This window comes from Camponotus vicinus, unplaced genomic scaffold (genome assembly GCF_025532165.1).
Source record: "Camponotus vicinus isolate PSW18456_S1 unplaced genomic scaffold, iyCamVici1.0 SCAF_14, whole genome shotgun sequence".
Lineage (NCBI taxonomy): Eukaryota > Metazoa > Arthropoda > Insecta > Hymenoptera > Formicidae > Camponotus > Camponotus vicinus.
In genome coordinates, this window is record NW_028141950.1 from 8,320,356 (window position 1) to 8,336,007 (window position 15,652).

General features: G+C 32.2%; 1 pseudogene; it reads right to left on the minus strand.

Annotated features, from left to right (window-relative positions):
- Positions 1 to 345: 345 nt before the first annotated feature.
- Positions 346 to 2,320, minus strand: LOC145965652 (uncharacterized; annotated as a pseudogene).
- Positions 2,321 to 15,652: the final 13,332 nt, after the last annotated feature.

Genomic DNA, 15,652 nt, shown 5'->3' on the forward strand with positions numbered 1-15,652 from the left:
TGCGCAACTCATCGCATCGATTTTTCTTCAATTTCGATAAATAACAGCCAAGCAAGGAAAGAGGCGATCTTTTTATGTTCAGACGAAAGCTATATTTTTATTTTGCGAAAATATTTGATATAAAAAAGAAGGTCTTAAATATATTATATTATATTATATTATATTATATTATATTATATTATATTATATTATATTATATTATATTATATTATATTATATTATATTATATTATATTATATTATATTATATTATATTATATTATATTAATATTAATATTATATTATATTATATTATATTATATTATATTATATTAATATTAATATTATATTATATATAGGAATTCCATTAGGATTCCGCACAAATCGGTCCGGGCAACACTCTGGGTAAGGCTTGCTGAGATCCACTTCGCGATAACCCATTTGCTTCCCTTCCGGACATATGTCTAAAGGACATCTGGAAAGAAACATAACAATAATTGAATTGTCGAAATTCAACGGAATCAGAAAATAAATAAAGTAAAATTCAAAAAGGATAAATAATTTTGTAGAGAAAATTTTATTTATTATTAAATAAACAGAAATATCAGCGTTATCAGAAATAATAGCGTTATTATATCTATTGCCACATGGAAGAGAATGATATGAAATTTGTAATGTTAAGTAATACACAAGATATCTCTCTTTTCATAGAGTATCTTGTTGCAATATAACTAAAATAAACCGTATAAATTCTTTGATTTATTGGCAAGTAAATCATGTTTTATAAATCATACTTTCTCTGCATCGCAATCTCAAGTAGACTCCTCTCGATTGTTCCTTTTTTTTAATTTTTTTGAATTAGATGATCAATCGTATCAATTATCATTGTCGCACATTTCGTGAAAATCGATTTGCAATCAATTGCAAAGTCCAAGGTCGGGATAACTGGTTATTCAAACGCTCGTTAATAACTGATTTCTTGAATAGAGAATTAATAAACGATCGAAAGCGTCAATTAAAAGCGACGCGATATTTTTCTTTCAGGATATCACAAAGTCTCTACATCAGGAATAATGAAGACATTTTAAAAAGGGTTAATTTGAGAAATAAAACGAACTTACGACTCCATTCTCATTTTATTATCACCAAAACAATTGATCCACGAGCATTGACGAATGTGTACACCAACACTTAAAGTCTCATTTTCAAACACACAGTCACCTATGTAAATAAAATTCTAGAATAAATAAAATCATATCATCAGATATCAATCGGCATCAATCGGCATCATTCACTCATACGCTGGAAGCGTCATTAGCCCTATAACATTCGTTTTCGGAAGATTTATTTAAAGGACAGAATCTCCCTTCTTCAAATCGTTCGCGAAATCTTAAGCAGCTCCACCACGATATATTTTTAATTTCGCGGCATCCGGATTTGCATCTCTTCTTCAATATATTTGGTAAATGTTTACTTTAGGTTACACAGCTCGATAAATTTGTATTTTCACATATGTTGTAGAGGATACATTCCTAAGTAATACACCGTTTGAATTTTGCGGCGGTCTCTTTTCGTTTCTGAAATATGCACTTTTGAAGTTTCAGTACTTTTATGTCATCTTTTCGTTATATCCTATTTATATATTTACATTTTTTGTTTACATTTGTTCATCACGGTTTCATATTATGTTTTACTTGTTTATATTTTTTTGTTTACGTTTGCTATCTCTAATTAATATTCTAATATAAATATTCTAATAAGCGAGGTCCACCTTGCCTAAGGCCCCCCTTGCACCCCCCCGCGCGCGCGCGTGTGTGTACACATACATTTGATATTTTTTAATTGTATTAAATTGTATTAAATTCTATATAAATTTAAATTGTTGGGACCATTTTATGCATAATTACCTATATTCTCTCTTCTTAAACATACATGATGTGGTAAAATTATATTCTATTCATGAAACTTATTTTGTTAATAACTATTTAATAAATAACAAACGGCTAAAACCTTTTGAAAGCTATTCAGAAAGATGACCTCGGTAAATGTAAACAGAAAAATATAAACATATTTAGAATGTAACGAAAAGATGATACAAGTAAGTATAAAATTTTAAAATCGCATATCTCAGGAACGAAGAGAGACCGCCGCAAAATTCAAACGGTGTATTACTTAGGAATGTATCCTCTACAATATATGTGAAAATAAAAATTTTTCGAGCTGTGTAACCCAAAGTAAACATTTACCATATATTTTTTTAATCACCAAGTTATCGTAAACTTAGCTAGTGTAGCGTGAATGAACGCGCATACTAGCAACAAGATCACCAAATGGATCTTCATCGTCTTTTCTCTTGCTTCGAAAAATATCAGGAAGCGAAGGCGACAATCAGACAAATTGTAAATTATCTCTTCAGCTCTTATATATCGTTCCTTCCCTCTAGTACCGTAGAAATAAGATGCAATATATACAGTGGGTGTAAAAAGTATTCGTACACTAGGAATTTTCACAAAAAATGGTTTATTTCTATGTAACAATAAATAATAAACAAATAATTATTTGTTTATATTATAAATTCTTCTTTTCTTAATAACATTTCAAAAAAAACTCATAAATTATAACATTTTATATTTCAAAACAATAAAATAACAAAATATAGCGATTTTCGAAAGTACAAAAAGTATTCGTACACTCTAATTGTTGAATAATAGAAACAAAATTAATACTTTGTCGGGTATTCCTTAGAGTCGATCAGCTGCAGTCTTCTTGGCATCGAATCAACAAGATTTTTTGTAACGGCAGGTGAAATTTCATCCCATTCTTGTTATAAAATTTAATAAACTCTGCACGATTCGATGCTTGTCTTTTTCTCATTGCATTTTCAAGAATACTCCACAAATGTTCAATGGGATTCAAGTCCGGTGATTGTGGGGGAGTATGTAATTGTTGGGGTACATTATATAACAGCCAATTTTTGGTATTATAGGCTGTATGCTTCGGGTCGTTGTCCTGTTAAAAGATGAATTTATTTTCGAGTCCAAGTTTTTCCGCACTGACGGCTAGATTATTTTTCAAAATGTCAATATACATTTTGTGATTCATTGTACCTTCAATAAAATGTAATTTTCCAATCCCTTCAGTACTCATACAGCCCCACACCATCACCGAACCATCGCCGTGTTTCACAGTGAGTAACAAATTATTCGAATTTAATTCACAATTTTTTTTTCGCCACACTGTGCGTCTTCCATTTAAATCAAAAATATTAAATTTACTCTCATCTGAGAATATGACTTTATTCCAAAAATAACTATCCTTATTGACGTATTTTTTCGAATTGAAGTCGTTTTTTCCGATTAGTCTCATTGACCCAAAATTTCTTTCTTATTACTCGACCGTGATAACCGTTCTTGCGCAACATATTATGAACAGTACTGATTGAAACATATACACCTCGTTTTTCCATTGTAGTCACAATCGTCGGAGCCGAAATTTTGGAATCATTTTTGATAAGACGCACGATAAATCTTTTATCGGTCTTTGAAAGAATGTGTGGTCGACCACTTCTGGGCGCATTTTTTACGGTTTTCTGTATACAAAATCGATCAATAATAAATTGAATCGTTGAGCGGGCTCGACCAACAGTCCTCGAAATTTGCGCGAGACTTTTACATTGATTGTGCAGCCTAATAATAATTTTTCATTCTTCCTCGCTTCCTTTTCGACCCATTTTTATAAAACAGAGAACAACGACTGAATGAAACTATAAAATTTTACGTCAATACATAAGGGGGAGGTCAATGAAAAATATGTAAACAAACATACAAACTATGTTTCCTACCTAAGATCAGTTGTTGTCATTGATATCATAATTGTCACGTTCTGGTAACTTCGATTAGTTGGTTCCGTGAGACAGGATCTTCCAACAGTTTTACGAGTTCGGCAGAATGTCTTAGTTGTAGGTTCTTCTTGCGGTTAAGGGGGTAAAACCCCAGGATAATTAATTGCTTTAAGTTGGGTTTTCTGCACTGATGATGATTAAAGAAGTATACTCTTGTTTAAAATTTGAATTCTTTATTCTGAATTGACTTGATCTAGCGTTTTACAGTGCGAGTAAGAATCTGAGTGAGTCTAAGTCTAGAGTGAATCTATGAGAATGCCCCGCTCTTCCGTTGTTGGAAGTATTTTTATACATTTTTGAAATTGAGTGGTAGGGCTAATTTATGACAGAGTTTTAAGAACAAATTTCTTCGCTTATTCTATGAAAGAGATTTTTGCGAACTTCTTGGGTGGTCTTTAAGAGAAAGTTTTCTAGGAATACGTATTAACTGATTCTCTGAATGCATTGCTTGCAAGGTTGTGTCCTACATACATTATAGTAGTTATAATAAATTACGATAAATGACCTTTTTCAAAGATTTACAATAATTGATTATTTAAAATATTGGTCATTTATCATGATTTTTACATAAATAAATTCTCCTTAATCTTTTAGACATATTTTACATTATTTTTATATATTTTGTATAATAAAAGGAGTTCATATTTAAAAGGATTTCCTTATATCGGTCCTTGTCTTTTGTAAGTATTACATATAAGTCTATCTCGCTCGTATAGATGATTCATATATGTCTCTCTCTCTCAAATTCGCATTTTATTATAGGTGACATATAAGTGTGTCTCTCTTAGTTTCATGTTAGTTTGTGCTTGTAGCTTATTGGATGGAAGATAGTGAGAAAAGAAAAAATTCCTGCTAAATCTAGGGGTCGCCAGACGTGACATCTCCCCCGTTGGAGAAATTCGGTCCCCGAATTTAAAATACGACTTCTTATAAGAAATGCTTTTAAATAATGAATATTTCATTAGTTGAAGAAATGCTAGTAATTTTATTAATATAAGATATGTATGTTAGATAAGGAGACCAGAAAAGGGATTGATAATGAGAACAATAATAATAATTGTTAGTTAATATGAATAATGGATGTATTTGAGTTTTGTATATATATATGGTGCTTCCTGTTAAATATAGGAAACAGAGGCATGTTAAATTTTAGATGCTTAATATTATTTTTATTACTTTTTTTTTCTTTTCTTTTTGACCATTCTATATAGTAAATGTAATATATCTTATATATTAAAAATTTTCTTTTCCCCTTTTCTTTTATTTTTAAAGGAATGAGAGAGAGATATAATAATTGTATATTTATTACTACATAATTTTTCCTAAAACAAAAGTTGAAACGAAAACTCGTTATTCCTAAATTACGATTATTTAGTTCGTTCAAATGCTTGAATTACGATACAATTTGCCAATATAAAACGCAAATACATTAGTGTAGTCGGTATTGAAATATATATTTTTACGCATATGTGAAGGATGTTGAATTTTATAATATTCAGCGCAATATTATTTATTAAAAATTCTATAAGTATTGCTTCCTCTTATATATATATATATATATATATATATATATATATATATATATATATATTGTATTACGCTTATGAGCTATATCGTCTGTCGCAGGTACGGGACAAGGAGTTGGCCTTGGACGATCGTAGATAGGCTCCCTTTACATAGGTGGTTGCTCGGATCTATTATAAACTTCAGGATCCGTCGGCTCGGTAGTGACTGAGTCTGAATTTATGAGGAAGATCTTAATTATAAGATATATTAAAGATATTGCATACCTCATAAATACTTTCTGCCATGTCCATTGAGGCTTGTATGAGTCGTATAAGTCTTTGCCGGGATTGATATTCACCCAAAAAACAAAATGCTTTTAATTCTTACTGTTGTCTGCCAGAACTACTTTCATAGACACTGGTCGCATTTGACTGAACGTGGGGCGATTCTTCGCTAATATTTATAGAGTGCATATCTCTCTGTCCTAGATTCCTCATGGGTGAGCTATTCTCTTGTCTTTTGCTTAACTGTTCTATGATGCGCGTCCACCAAGGACTTAGCAGGAAAAAATAAGCGATAGTGAAGAGAGTACTCCGGTGAAGAGAGAAGTCCGGTAACATAAAATAAAGTATAATGAACAGTAGTTCTCCATTGTTGCATCTTTCTATTTTTTATTTGTTCAGCTTTCTTAATGATGTCATCGAATGTAGCTTCTATTTGGCTATGATTCAATTGCCATAATTCATGTGCAGCTTCTTTCAATTCGACATTATATTTTTCATATGTAGGTTGATATAAATTTAATATACTGAGATTGCTGATAGGCGTATAATATTGCAAGACTTTTGTTTCTTGTACAGATGGATGAGTTATAGCAGTGGTCCTCGTATTAATTTTACAGCCACGTTGTATTGTAATGATTCCAGAATTACTGATCATGACTTGCTTCACATTATTCGGACATTCTATTGATATAGTTTCTTCCGTCGGGGTCGAATAAATCCAAGTTCCGGTGGTTGTAAGAGTTTTCCAATAAATACTTTTTAATTCTTTCATTATTATTTTACAATAATTTGGCTTTATTCGGTGGTTTAAAAGAAGTTCGACGTTGCAATTAGGCGTTTCTCGCAATTTATTTAAAGGGAAGGTCGTTGGGCAGATAAAAGTTGCATCATGTGCAATACATTCTTCTAGCTCTCTTCCTTGAAATAGATAAAAATTATCAGCGTTTTCATTCAGCCCGATATATTTTACGTTAGGTTCAATGATGGCGAATTTTGTTGCATCGAATTCTTGCTTTACTGGTAATGGTATCGGTCTGTATAAAGTATATTTTCCTGATGTAAGCAATGGTATGTGTAAAATATAAATTAAACGATTGTGAGCATAGGCGACTTGTAAATGTGATATTTTTATTAATTTATCTATTTCTCCTTCGTTAATTGAAATAAGAAATTCTGTATGGTATTTGTTCTCTTATGAGTTTGAGATTTTGAATTAAATGTTGTGGGGATATCATTCTTGGATGTATCAGTCCTTGCTTTCCAAAAAGGATGCCATCTATTAAAATATTTAAATCTATTTCGTGTTCTATTAAAGCATGGTCAATACTTTCGATTATTTCCTCGAATTGCCAGTGAATATTGTTTCGAATGAGTTGTTCTTTTATTTTGCTGATATTGTCCCTTACATGTTGATTAAGATTAGATAATCTCATTTGTATCTTCGAACTAGCTTCGTATAATTCTCCGAAATGAATTCGCGTTGCAGATGTTTGATTAATCAACAACGAGGCAAGGTCATTGGTTTTATTTTCTACATGCTGTATGGCAGAGTTGATATGATAAGCGTCTTCGGTTGTCATTGTCCCGAATAATACTTTACTGATTTGTCCAATAAATTCAAAAGGTGCTCTTTTTATTCGATGGTCTCCGATAAGCTCGCGAATGTGGTTTTGATATTGGACGATTTTATGTAATTTTGCAAGTAATAGGACGAGTTATTTTTGTGCTATGCATATTTCTGAAATATTATCGCATTGTTGTATGGTTAATTCTATTTTCTTCTGAATTTTTCCTAAGATGTTAAAAATATCGGTTATATCTATATAGGTAATCATTTTCCAATAGATTTTAGTCGTGCATAATTTACCGATGGTTTCGTAGAATATCCCAGGGTTATCACTTAACGGCGTTATAGTGTATTCGTTCTTGGTCATCCCGGGTCTGTAATTTGAGCAGGTTTTATACGATTTATGTGTTATTTTCGTCTTATTTTGCGCAATTAAAATTTTTATATTATTATTGTCTAATAATTCTATGATTTCGTATGGTCCGGTATACTCGTCATCAAACTTGTGTTTCTTAGTCATTTTTAATAAATAAACAAAGTCGCCGATTTTGTAATCTTGTATTTTTAATTTCTTATCGTAATAGTATTTATACCGATCTTTCGCGTTTATAAGATTTGAAACGGCTAGTTTTCTTAATTCTGTTAGTTTGCCAACGAGTTCGGTTACATAATCGTTGTATGTTTCTAAAGAATCGTTTAATTCTAATTGCGAAGGTAACCGAGCTATTCTACCCTATACTAGTTCGAAAGAAGTAAATTTTGTTCCTTCGTGTATGCTAGTATTATATGAAAACATGGCATGCTCGAGCCAATTGTCCCAGTCGCATTCATTTGTAATATAATGTTTTAAATATTCGGTTAATATATGATGACTTCTTTCTAAAGAACTATTGGATTGAAGATGAAAAGCCGTTGTACGATATTGTTTTATTTTAAAATATTTTGCAAATCTTTTTATTACAATACTAGTGAAGTTTGTCCCTTGATCTGTTAGGATTGCTTTAGGACTTCCAAATTGACATATGAATCGTCGGGTAAATGCCTTTGCGGTCTCTTCTGAATTTGCTTGGATTAGCGGTACTGCAACTGAATATTTTGTTAACTGGTCTTGTATTGTTAGTATATATTTGTTATCAGAATTTGTCACAGGTAATGGTCCAAAAATATTCATAGAAACTTTGTAAAATGCATCAAGTGGTGTATCGGTGATAACCATAGGTTGTTTTGTTTTTATTCGAACTAATTTTTTCTTTTGGCAATTACTGCATGTACGAATAAAATTTTCGATTTGTGTTTTCATATTATCCCAATAATATTTATGACGTATGCGTGTCATGGTTTTAGTTATATCTTTATGTCCTCCTATACTTGATTCATGATGTTCGCGAATAATTCGTAGTCTATCTTCGTGCTTAGGTATGCATACTCGGCCTTAACGTATAGTTATCTGTAGATTAGTTCTCAGAAATGCAAGGCATATCATATTGCGGATTTTAAACCAGGATATATTTATATTACTTTTGTTTTCAGATATGTTAGCATGTAGTATATTGAATCGTCTCATTTTATTTTTCAATTCTTTGAATCCTCGTATTATGATTTCTTCAGATATTTCTTGTTTTAATTCTTCTTTAATAATTATGCCGAAAGTTCTTTTATTAGGTTTGCCTGCGGTAAATACATGTCCTAGAGTACCCTTAAAATTTTCAGGTATTTGACAGATATTTCTACATATCAATTCTTTTCCAATTTCGTCTACTGGATTGCCTTTTGTGTCTATAAAATATATTATATGATCCTTCTTCATCCAATTATGATCGCGTGTATATAAAATATTAGTGAGAATTTTTCTTTCTTTTTCAATTCTTGGCACTTGCAAAGATGAGCTACTCCTTTTCATTAGTTTTTTAGTTTGTTTTTTAGGAGATTTAGGTTTTAAGTTTGTTTGTTTTTTTCGTTTTCTATTAGTAAGGGGAGTTTTTATTTTTGTTTTACCTTTAGTCATTTCTATTAATTTGGGATTCATTCCATGAAAGGGTGAAGAAGCATGAAAGGGTTTCGGTGCTGCTTCCAATTGAGGTACTTTCAGGTTTTTTCTGTTCACGATACTTTAAAGGACTGTAATTTATTTCATAATCCATTTTTTCTTCTTGATCTATTTTCATAACTTCCATTTTTTCCTTCTTTGGAATATCCTTTGGAATATCCTTTTCTATGACTTGAATTGTATCTACGTTATCAGGGATTTTTTGCGATGTTTGTACATTTTCTAGATTTTGCGGTGTTCTCACAGAACCATAAGGTACGTGAATTTGTGCTTCCACGTTAATATTAGTTTCAGCTTTAAAACTATCGTCAGATAAAAGTATTTCCATCGGCTTTTGTTCCATATTATGTAATTCTATATGCTGATAATTTTGTTTGCTTTCGAAATCTTCATTTCCTATTTTCTTATGTGGATGTTCAACAGGAGATGCTATTTCTATAGGCGATGTTCCAGGTGTGGTATCGAGATTAACGCATTTTTCGGTTGATGAATTTGATTTTTCGACGTTTTTATGCATTTTCCTTCAATTTTTTCGTTTTACGCGTTGCCCTTGACCAGATGAGCTTCTTTCGTGTTTTCTTTTTTGTTTTTTGGAATTTATCTCAGAATTATCGTCGCTATCAATATCGGTGTCATAATAATAAGATACGGTACTGCTGTCACTGTCTGACAATGCTTCATGCAACTCGACTTGCTCTTCCTTGTTCGAATCGTTGTAAGTTGGTACATCATCAGTTCTTATCTTTTTATATAGTGCCGGGTTACCAGATCCGTAGCTATCCGTCGTTAACTGTCTTTTGGAAATAGGATGTGACGTTTTGATCTTCTTATGATCTTTTTCTGCTGACGTATCACTAGATGTAGAGAATGCGCGTTTAGCATGTAGTGGATATATATTTTTTATATCCTCGATAGGATTTCGAGATAAAGCATCCGCATTTTTATTTTTCTTTCCAGGTTTATATTTTATTTCATACTCATATTCCGCGAGTTTTAGTCGCCATCTCATTAATCGCGATGTAGGATCTGATACTGAGTTTAACCATTCTAAAGGTTTATGATCCATAATAAGTGTAAATTTACGACCATAAATGTAAGGACGAAAATGTTTGACTGCATACACAAGAGTCAATAATTCTCTTTCGATAGGTGAATATCTAGTTTCGGCGTTATTTAATACTCGAGATGCGTAAACTATAGGGAGATCAAATCCTATTTTTCCTTGACTCAAAATTGCTCCGATTGCATATCCGGATGCATCTGTCGTTATAATAAACGGCATTAAAATTTAGATATTGTAATATGAGTTCTGAACACAAAACTTCTCGCAGTTTATCAAAAGCCTCTTGTTGTTCTTCCTTCCATTCAAACGTATTTGATTGTTTGGTTAAATTTGATAATGGCTTGGCTATTTTAGAAAAGTTTTCTATAAATCTTCGGTAGTATCCGGCAAGTCCAAGAAATTGCTTAATATTTTTCCTGGTTTTTGGTGTTGGAAAATTTTTTATGGCCATTATTTTTTTTGGATCTGGTCGTATTCCATTTTCGATTATTATATGTCCAAGATATGCTACTTCTCTTTTCAAAAATTCACATTTATCTGGTTGTAGGAATAGATTTGCTTCTGATAGACGTTTCATTAATCGTCGAAATTTTATTTCATGCTCCTCAAGCGATCGTGCGTATATAACAATGTCGTCTACATAAACAAATAATTCGATTCCCTGCAATCCCGTTAGTACTTGATCTATTAATCTTTGAAACGTAGCAGGGGCATTCTTTAATCCGAATGGCATGCGATTATATTCAAAATGTCCGTAAGGCGTCGAAAAAGCTGTTTTATGTTTGTCATCTTTATTCATTAAATTTTGATGAAATCCAGATGCTAAATCAAATATTGAAAAATATTTTGCACTTCCCAATTGATCGAGTATATCTACAATATTTGGTAATGGATATGCATCATCGACTGTTTTTTCATTTAAGACACGAAAATCTATGACTAAACGCCATTTTTTATTGCCTAACGAATCATCTTTCTTTGGAACAATCCACAAAGGAGAATTATAAGGTGAACTTGATGGTTCTATAACACCTTTTTCTAACATTTCCCCAATCTGTCGTTGTATCTCTTCCTTATGCACTTGAGGATATCGATACTGTTTGACATTAATTGGACGGTCATCGTTAGTAAATATACGGTGTTTTAACACGTTAGTCGCTCCTAAAGCTTCTCCTGGTAAACGGAATCTTTCCGCATTTTTCGTCACCAAGTTAATGACATTTATCCTTTCTTCTTCGTTTAAGTGATCGAGACGTAGTAACTGCAATACCTTATTGACTCGTGATTCTAAGTTCCTTGACTCAGATTCGTTGATTTTGTTTATTTCATTGTTATTCTTTGTTTCTTCAAACGGATATAATTTTACTGTAGGGATCGCTAACTTTATATCCTCATCTGATGAATTTATAGCATATAGATATGCAATTCCGTGATGATTGGATACGACGGCGTTACCTAAGTACACCTGCGGCCCTGCATTTAATTTCGGAACATATCCGCTTTTTATTAGCTACTCGTATGAAAATTTGTTTTCGTGTTCGTTCTGGAATCATGATAGTTTCATCATTATGAAAATAATATGGGATTCCGTTTACAACTAGACTAGCCCTCGGGTAGTCGATAGTTGCTCGTTGATTTTTGAAGAATTCTGTGCCCAGGATTCCGTTCTGTTGAATCGGAAAGCCGTCTGGAACTACATGAAATAACGTGTCGGTGCCGAAAATGCGTATTTTAACTACGCCTAACGTGCGAATTCGACCTTTTGTTATTCCGCTTAATTCAAATACGACATTATTATCAATAAGCACTTTCTCATGAAGAGAATTCTTCTTTATCAAATTTATATCAGAACCAGTATCTATCATAAAATTAGCACGTTCCTCTATCAAATCTTTGCTGGGTAGAATGACGGAAGGTGGTTTACCGATTTTGTTACACGCGAGGTTTATTCTTACGCTTCTTCGTGAGTTTGTTCGGGAGTCACTAGGCGCACTCGCGGGTGTTCATTCAGCGCTGCGCCATTTCGCTGCACCCGCTCCCTGTTTCCCTGACTTTCTCTGATTCGAGTTTCTTGATTGTTAGATCGGGTTAGTTGATTTCGTGGATCGTTATTATATTGTCTTTTCCTGCATTGTTCAATGCTATGTTCTGGTATTTTACAATAACGACATACTAAATTAAAATTTCTGGAAGCTGTATGATTTTGTCGATTTACTTGATTATAATTCATATTTCGATTCATATTGTTTATCGGGGTGTTTCGATAATTTAGGCCTCTTAATTGAAGGGTTCTGCATTCTGCACGTGTATGTCCTGGATTTTTACATAATGTATAAACTTTAGGTTGCCACTGGACATGAGTTACTTGGGCCAGTGGATTAATGGTGCTACATGAATAAGCATTGTGTCCATATCCCAGACAATTATTACAGCGTATTGATTGCATAAGTCCCTCAATAATTTTCACTCGTTGTGCATGTTCATTATATTCAGCTTCGGCTTTTATAGCAGATTCAATAGCGTGATTTAAACTGACAGGATCACGCGGATAAAGTCTAGTATATATGTCAGTTTTTAATCCCGTTAAGAAATTTTTGATGGCATTAGCTTCTGCAGAATTAGTAAATTGGATCGCTTGATTTGGATTTTCGGTCTGATAACAGGATTTTAATTGTTGCAATATCATTGATACGCGGCTACCATAATCCACCACAGATTCATCTGGATGCTGTGTCACTTTAGAAAGCTCTCCGTGTAGTTGTGATGAAGAATAAACGGGTGCAAATCTAGTTTTTATGAGAGCTAATAAAGATTCTATATCGTTATATTCTCCGCTCAAAGCCACTCTTAAAGCAGGTCCGACTAATTTGTTTTTAATCATTTGTACCAAATCATATTCTGCTACGGGAGAGACCATATTTTTTGCATGTAAACAGCTATCAGCGAATTGTGATACTGGCATATTTTTTCCATCGAATGAGAGAATTGTTTCGGCTGCGTCGCGCAAGCTTACATATGGTACAGTGTTACTAGTTCTACGATTGGCGCTTGTATCGTCGGCTACACTCATGTTTCCTATTTGTCTAGTCAACGCATCTACTTCTCCAGTATGAGACATATTTGTAGAATATTCTTAATAAATATCGCACGAAAGAAATTGAAATATGATGCTCGTAGCACTTACATATAGCACGCAGTGAAGAAAAGTATGAGAATACGCAAATCCATGAAGACTTGATTCCTTGTTTGCAGTCTTATCCCCGCTGTCGCGTTCCTTCTGGACAAGGTATTCCTCTTCTCTTGAAGTGTAGACAGGATCCAGGCCTCAGTCCGGTTGATTTGAAGGAATCAGCGTATCCCACCGCTGCCACCAAATTTTTGTTGTCACGTTCTGGTAACTTCGATTAGTTGGTTCCGTGAGACAGGATCTTCCAACAATTTTACGAGTTCGGCAGAACGTCTTAGTTGTGGGTTCTTCTTGCGGTTAAGGGGGTAAAACCCCAAAATAATTAAATGCTTTGAGTTGGGTTTTCTGCACTGATGATGATTAAAGAAGTATACTCTTGTTTAAAATTTGAATTCTTTATTCTGAATTGACTTGATCTAGCGTTTTACAGTGCGAGTAAGAATCTGAGTGAGTCTAAGTCTAGAGTGAATCTATGAAAATGCCCCGCTCTTCCGTTGTTGGAAGTGTTTTTATACATTTTTGAAATTGAGTGGTAGGGGTAATTTATGACAGAGTTTTAAGAACAAATTCCTTGGCTTATTCTATGAAAGGAATTTTTGCGAACTTCTTGGGTGGTCTTTAAGAGAAAGTTTTCTAGGAATACGTATTAACTGATTCTCTGAATGCATTGCTTGCAAGGTTGTGTCCTACATACATTATAGTAGTTTATAATAAATTACGATAAATGACCTTTTTCAAAGATTTACAATAATTGATTATTTAAAATATTGGTCATTTATCATGATTTTTACATAAATAAATTCTCCTTAATCTTTTAGACATATTTTACATTATTTTTATATATTTTGTATAATAAAAGGAGTTCATATTTAAAAGGATTTCCTTATATCGGTCCTTGTCTTTCCCAAGTATTACATATAAGTCTATCTCGCTTGTATAGATGATTCATATATGTCTCTCTCTCTCAGATTCGCATTTTATTATAGGTGACATATAAGTGTGTCTCTCTTAGTTTCATGTTAGTTTGTGCTTGTAGCTTATTGGATGGAAGATAGTGAGAAAAGAAAAAATTCCTGCTGGCTCTAGGGGTCGCCGGACGTGACATAATGTACGAATACTTTTTGTATTTTCGAAAATCGTTATATTTTGTTATTTTATTGTTTTGAAATATAAAATGTTATAATTAAGGGGTTTTTTTTTTGAAATATTATTAAAAAAAGAAGAATTTATAATATAAACAAATAATTATTTGTTTATTATTTATTGTTACACAAAAATAATCCATTTTTTTGTGAAAATTCCTAGTGTACGAATACTTTTTACACCCACTGTATATTGTTATCTTATTTCTACGGTAAAAAAAAACAATCACCAATATTGCAAGGTCTGGGTCAATATAAAGGTTTTACGAAAGTAAAACATATACATATACAAATACAAATATACATATATACAAAAAATTAAAAAGCACCAAGATCCGCAAAAAACTTACTTTAAAATATAGAATTAAATTGTATAAACCATTCATTATATGCAAGCTCTTTATCAAATATTTGCAACGTGGGTATCGAGCTTATTATTCTTAATATCAAATAGTATTTATATAAGTCATAAGTCATCGAAGAATTGAAGACGAATATGACGATGATCGCGCCGAGTTCGGCCATGAATAAATAAGTCACTAGGAAACTGAAAAAAAAAATCATCGAGGATCACTAAATCTCCTTCAAGATGACTAAATCTATTTATTCTACATAAATAACCGTCAGATTTTTTATAAGCTCATCCACAAAATATGTATACACATCTAAAAACTAAAAAGAATTAATAAAGTACGTGGATTATAATATAAATCAATGTAAAAAGCTTGCAAGTCTCTCGTTTTGATTGGCCTTTATGAATCTTAGGATGCTTTGTTATAATCTTATTATAATCAACTATATTTTAGAAATAAACTTTAAGTGTATTTCTTCAAAGCAATTATCCTACATAATTACTTGTCACGTATTTGATTGAACACTTTATATATTTATATGATATTAATTTATTTAATACACATTAAAATTTTTCAGTACTCAGTATGACATAATATTCTAAGATTATATTGAGAAAAACTCTT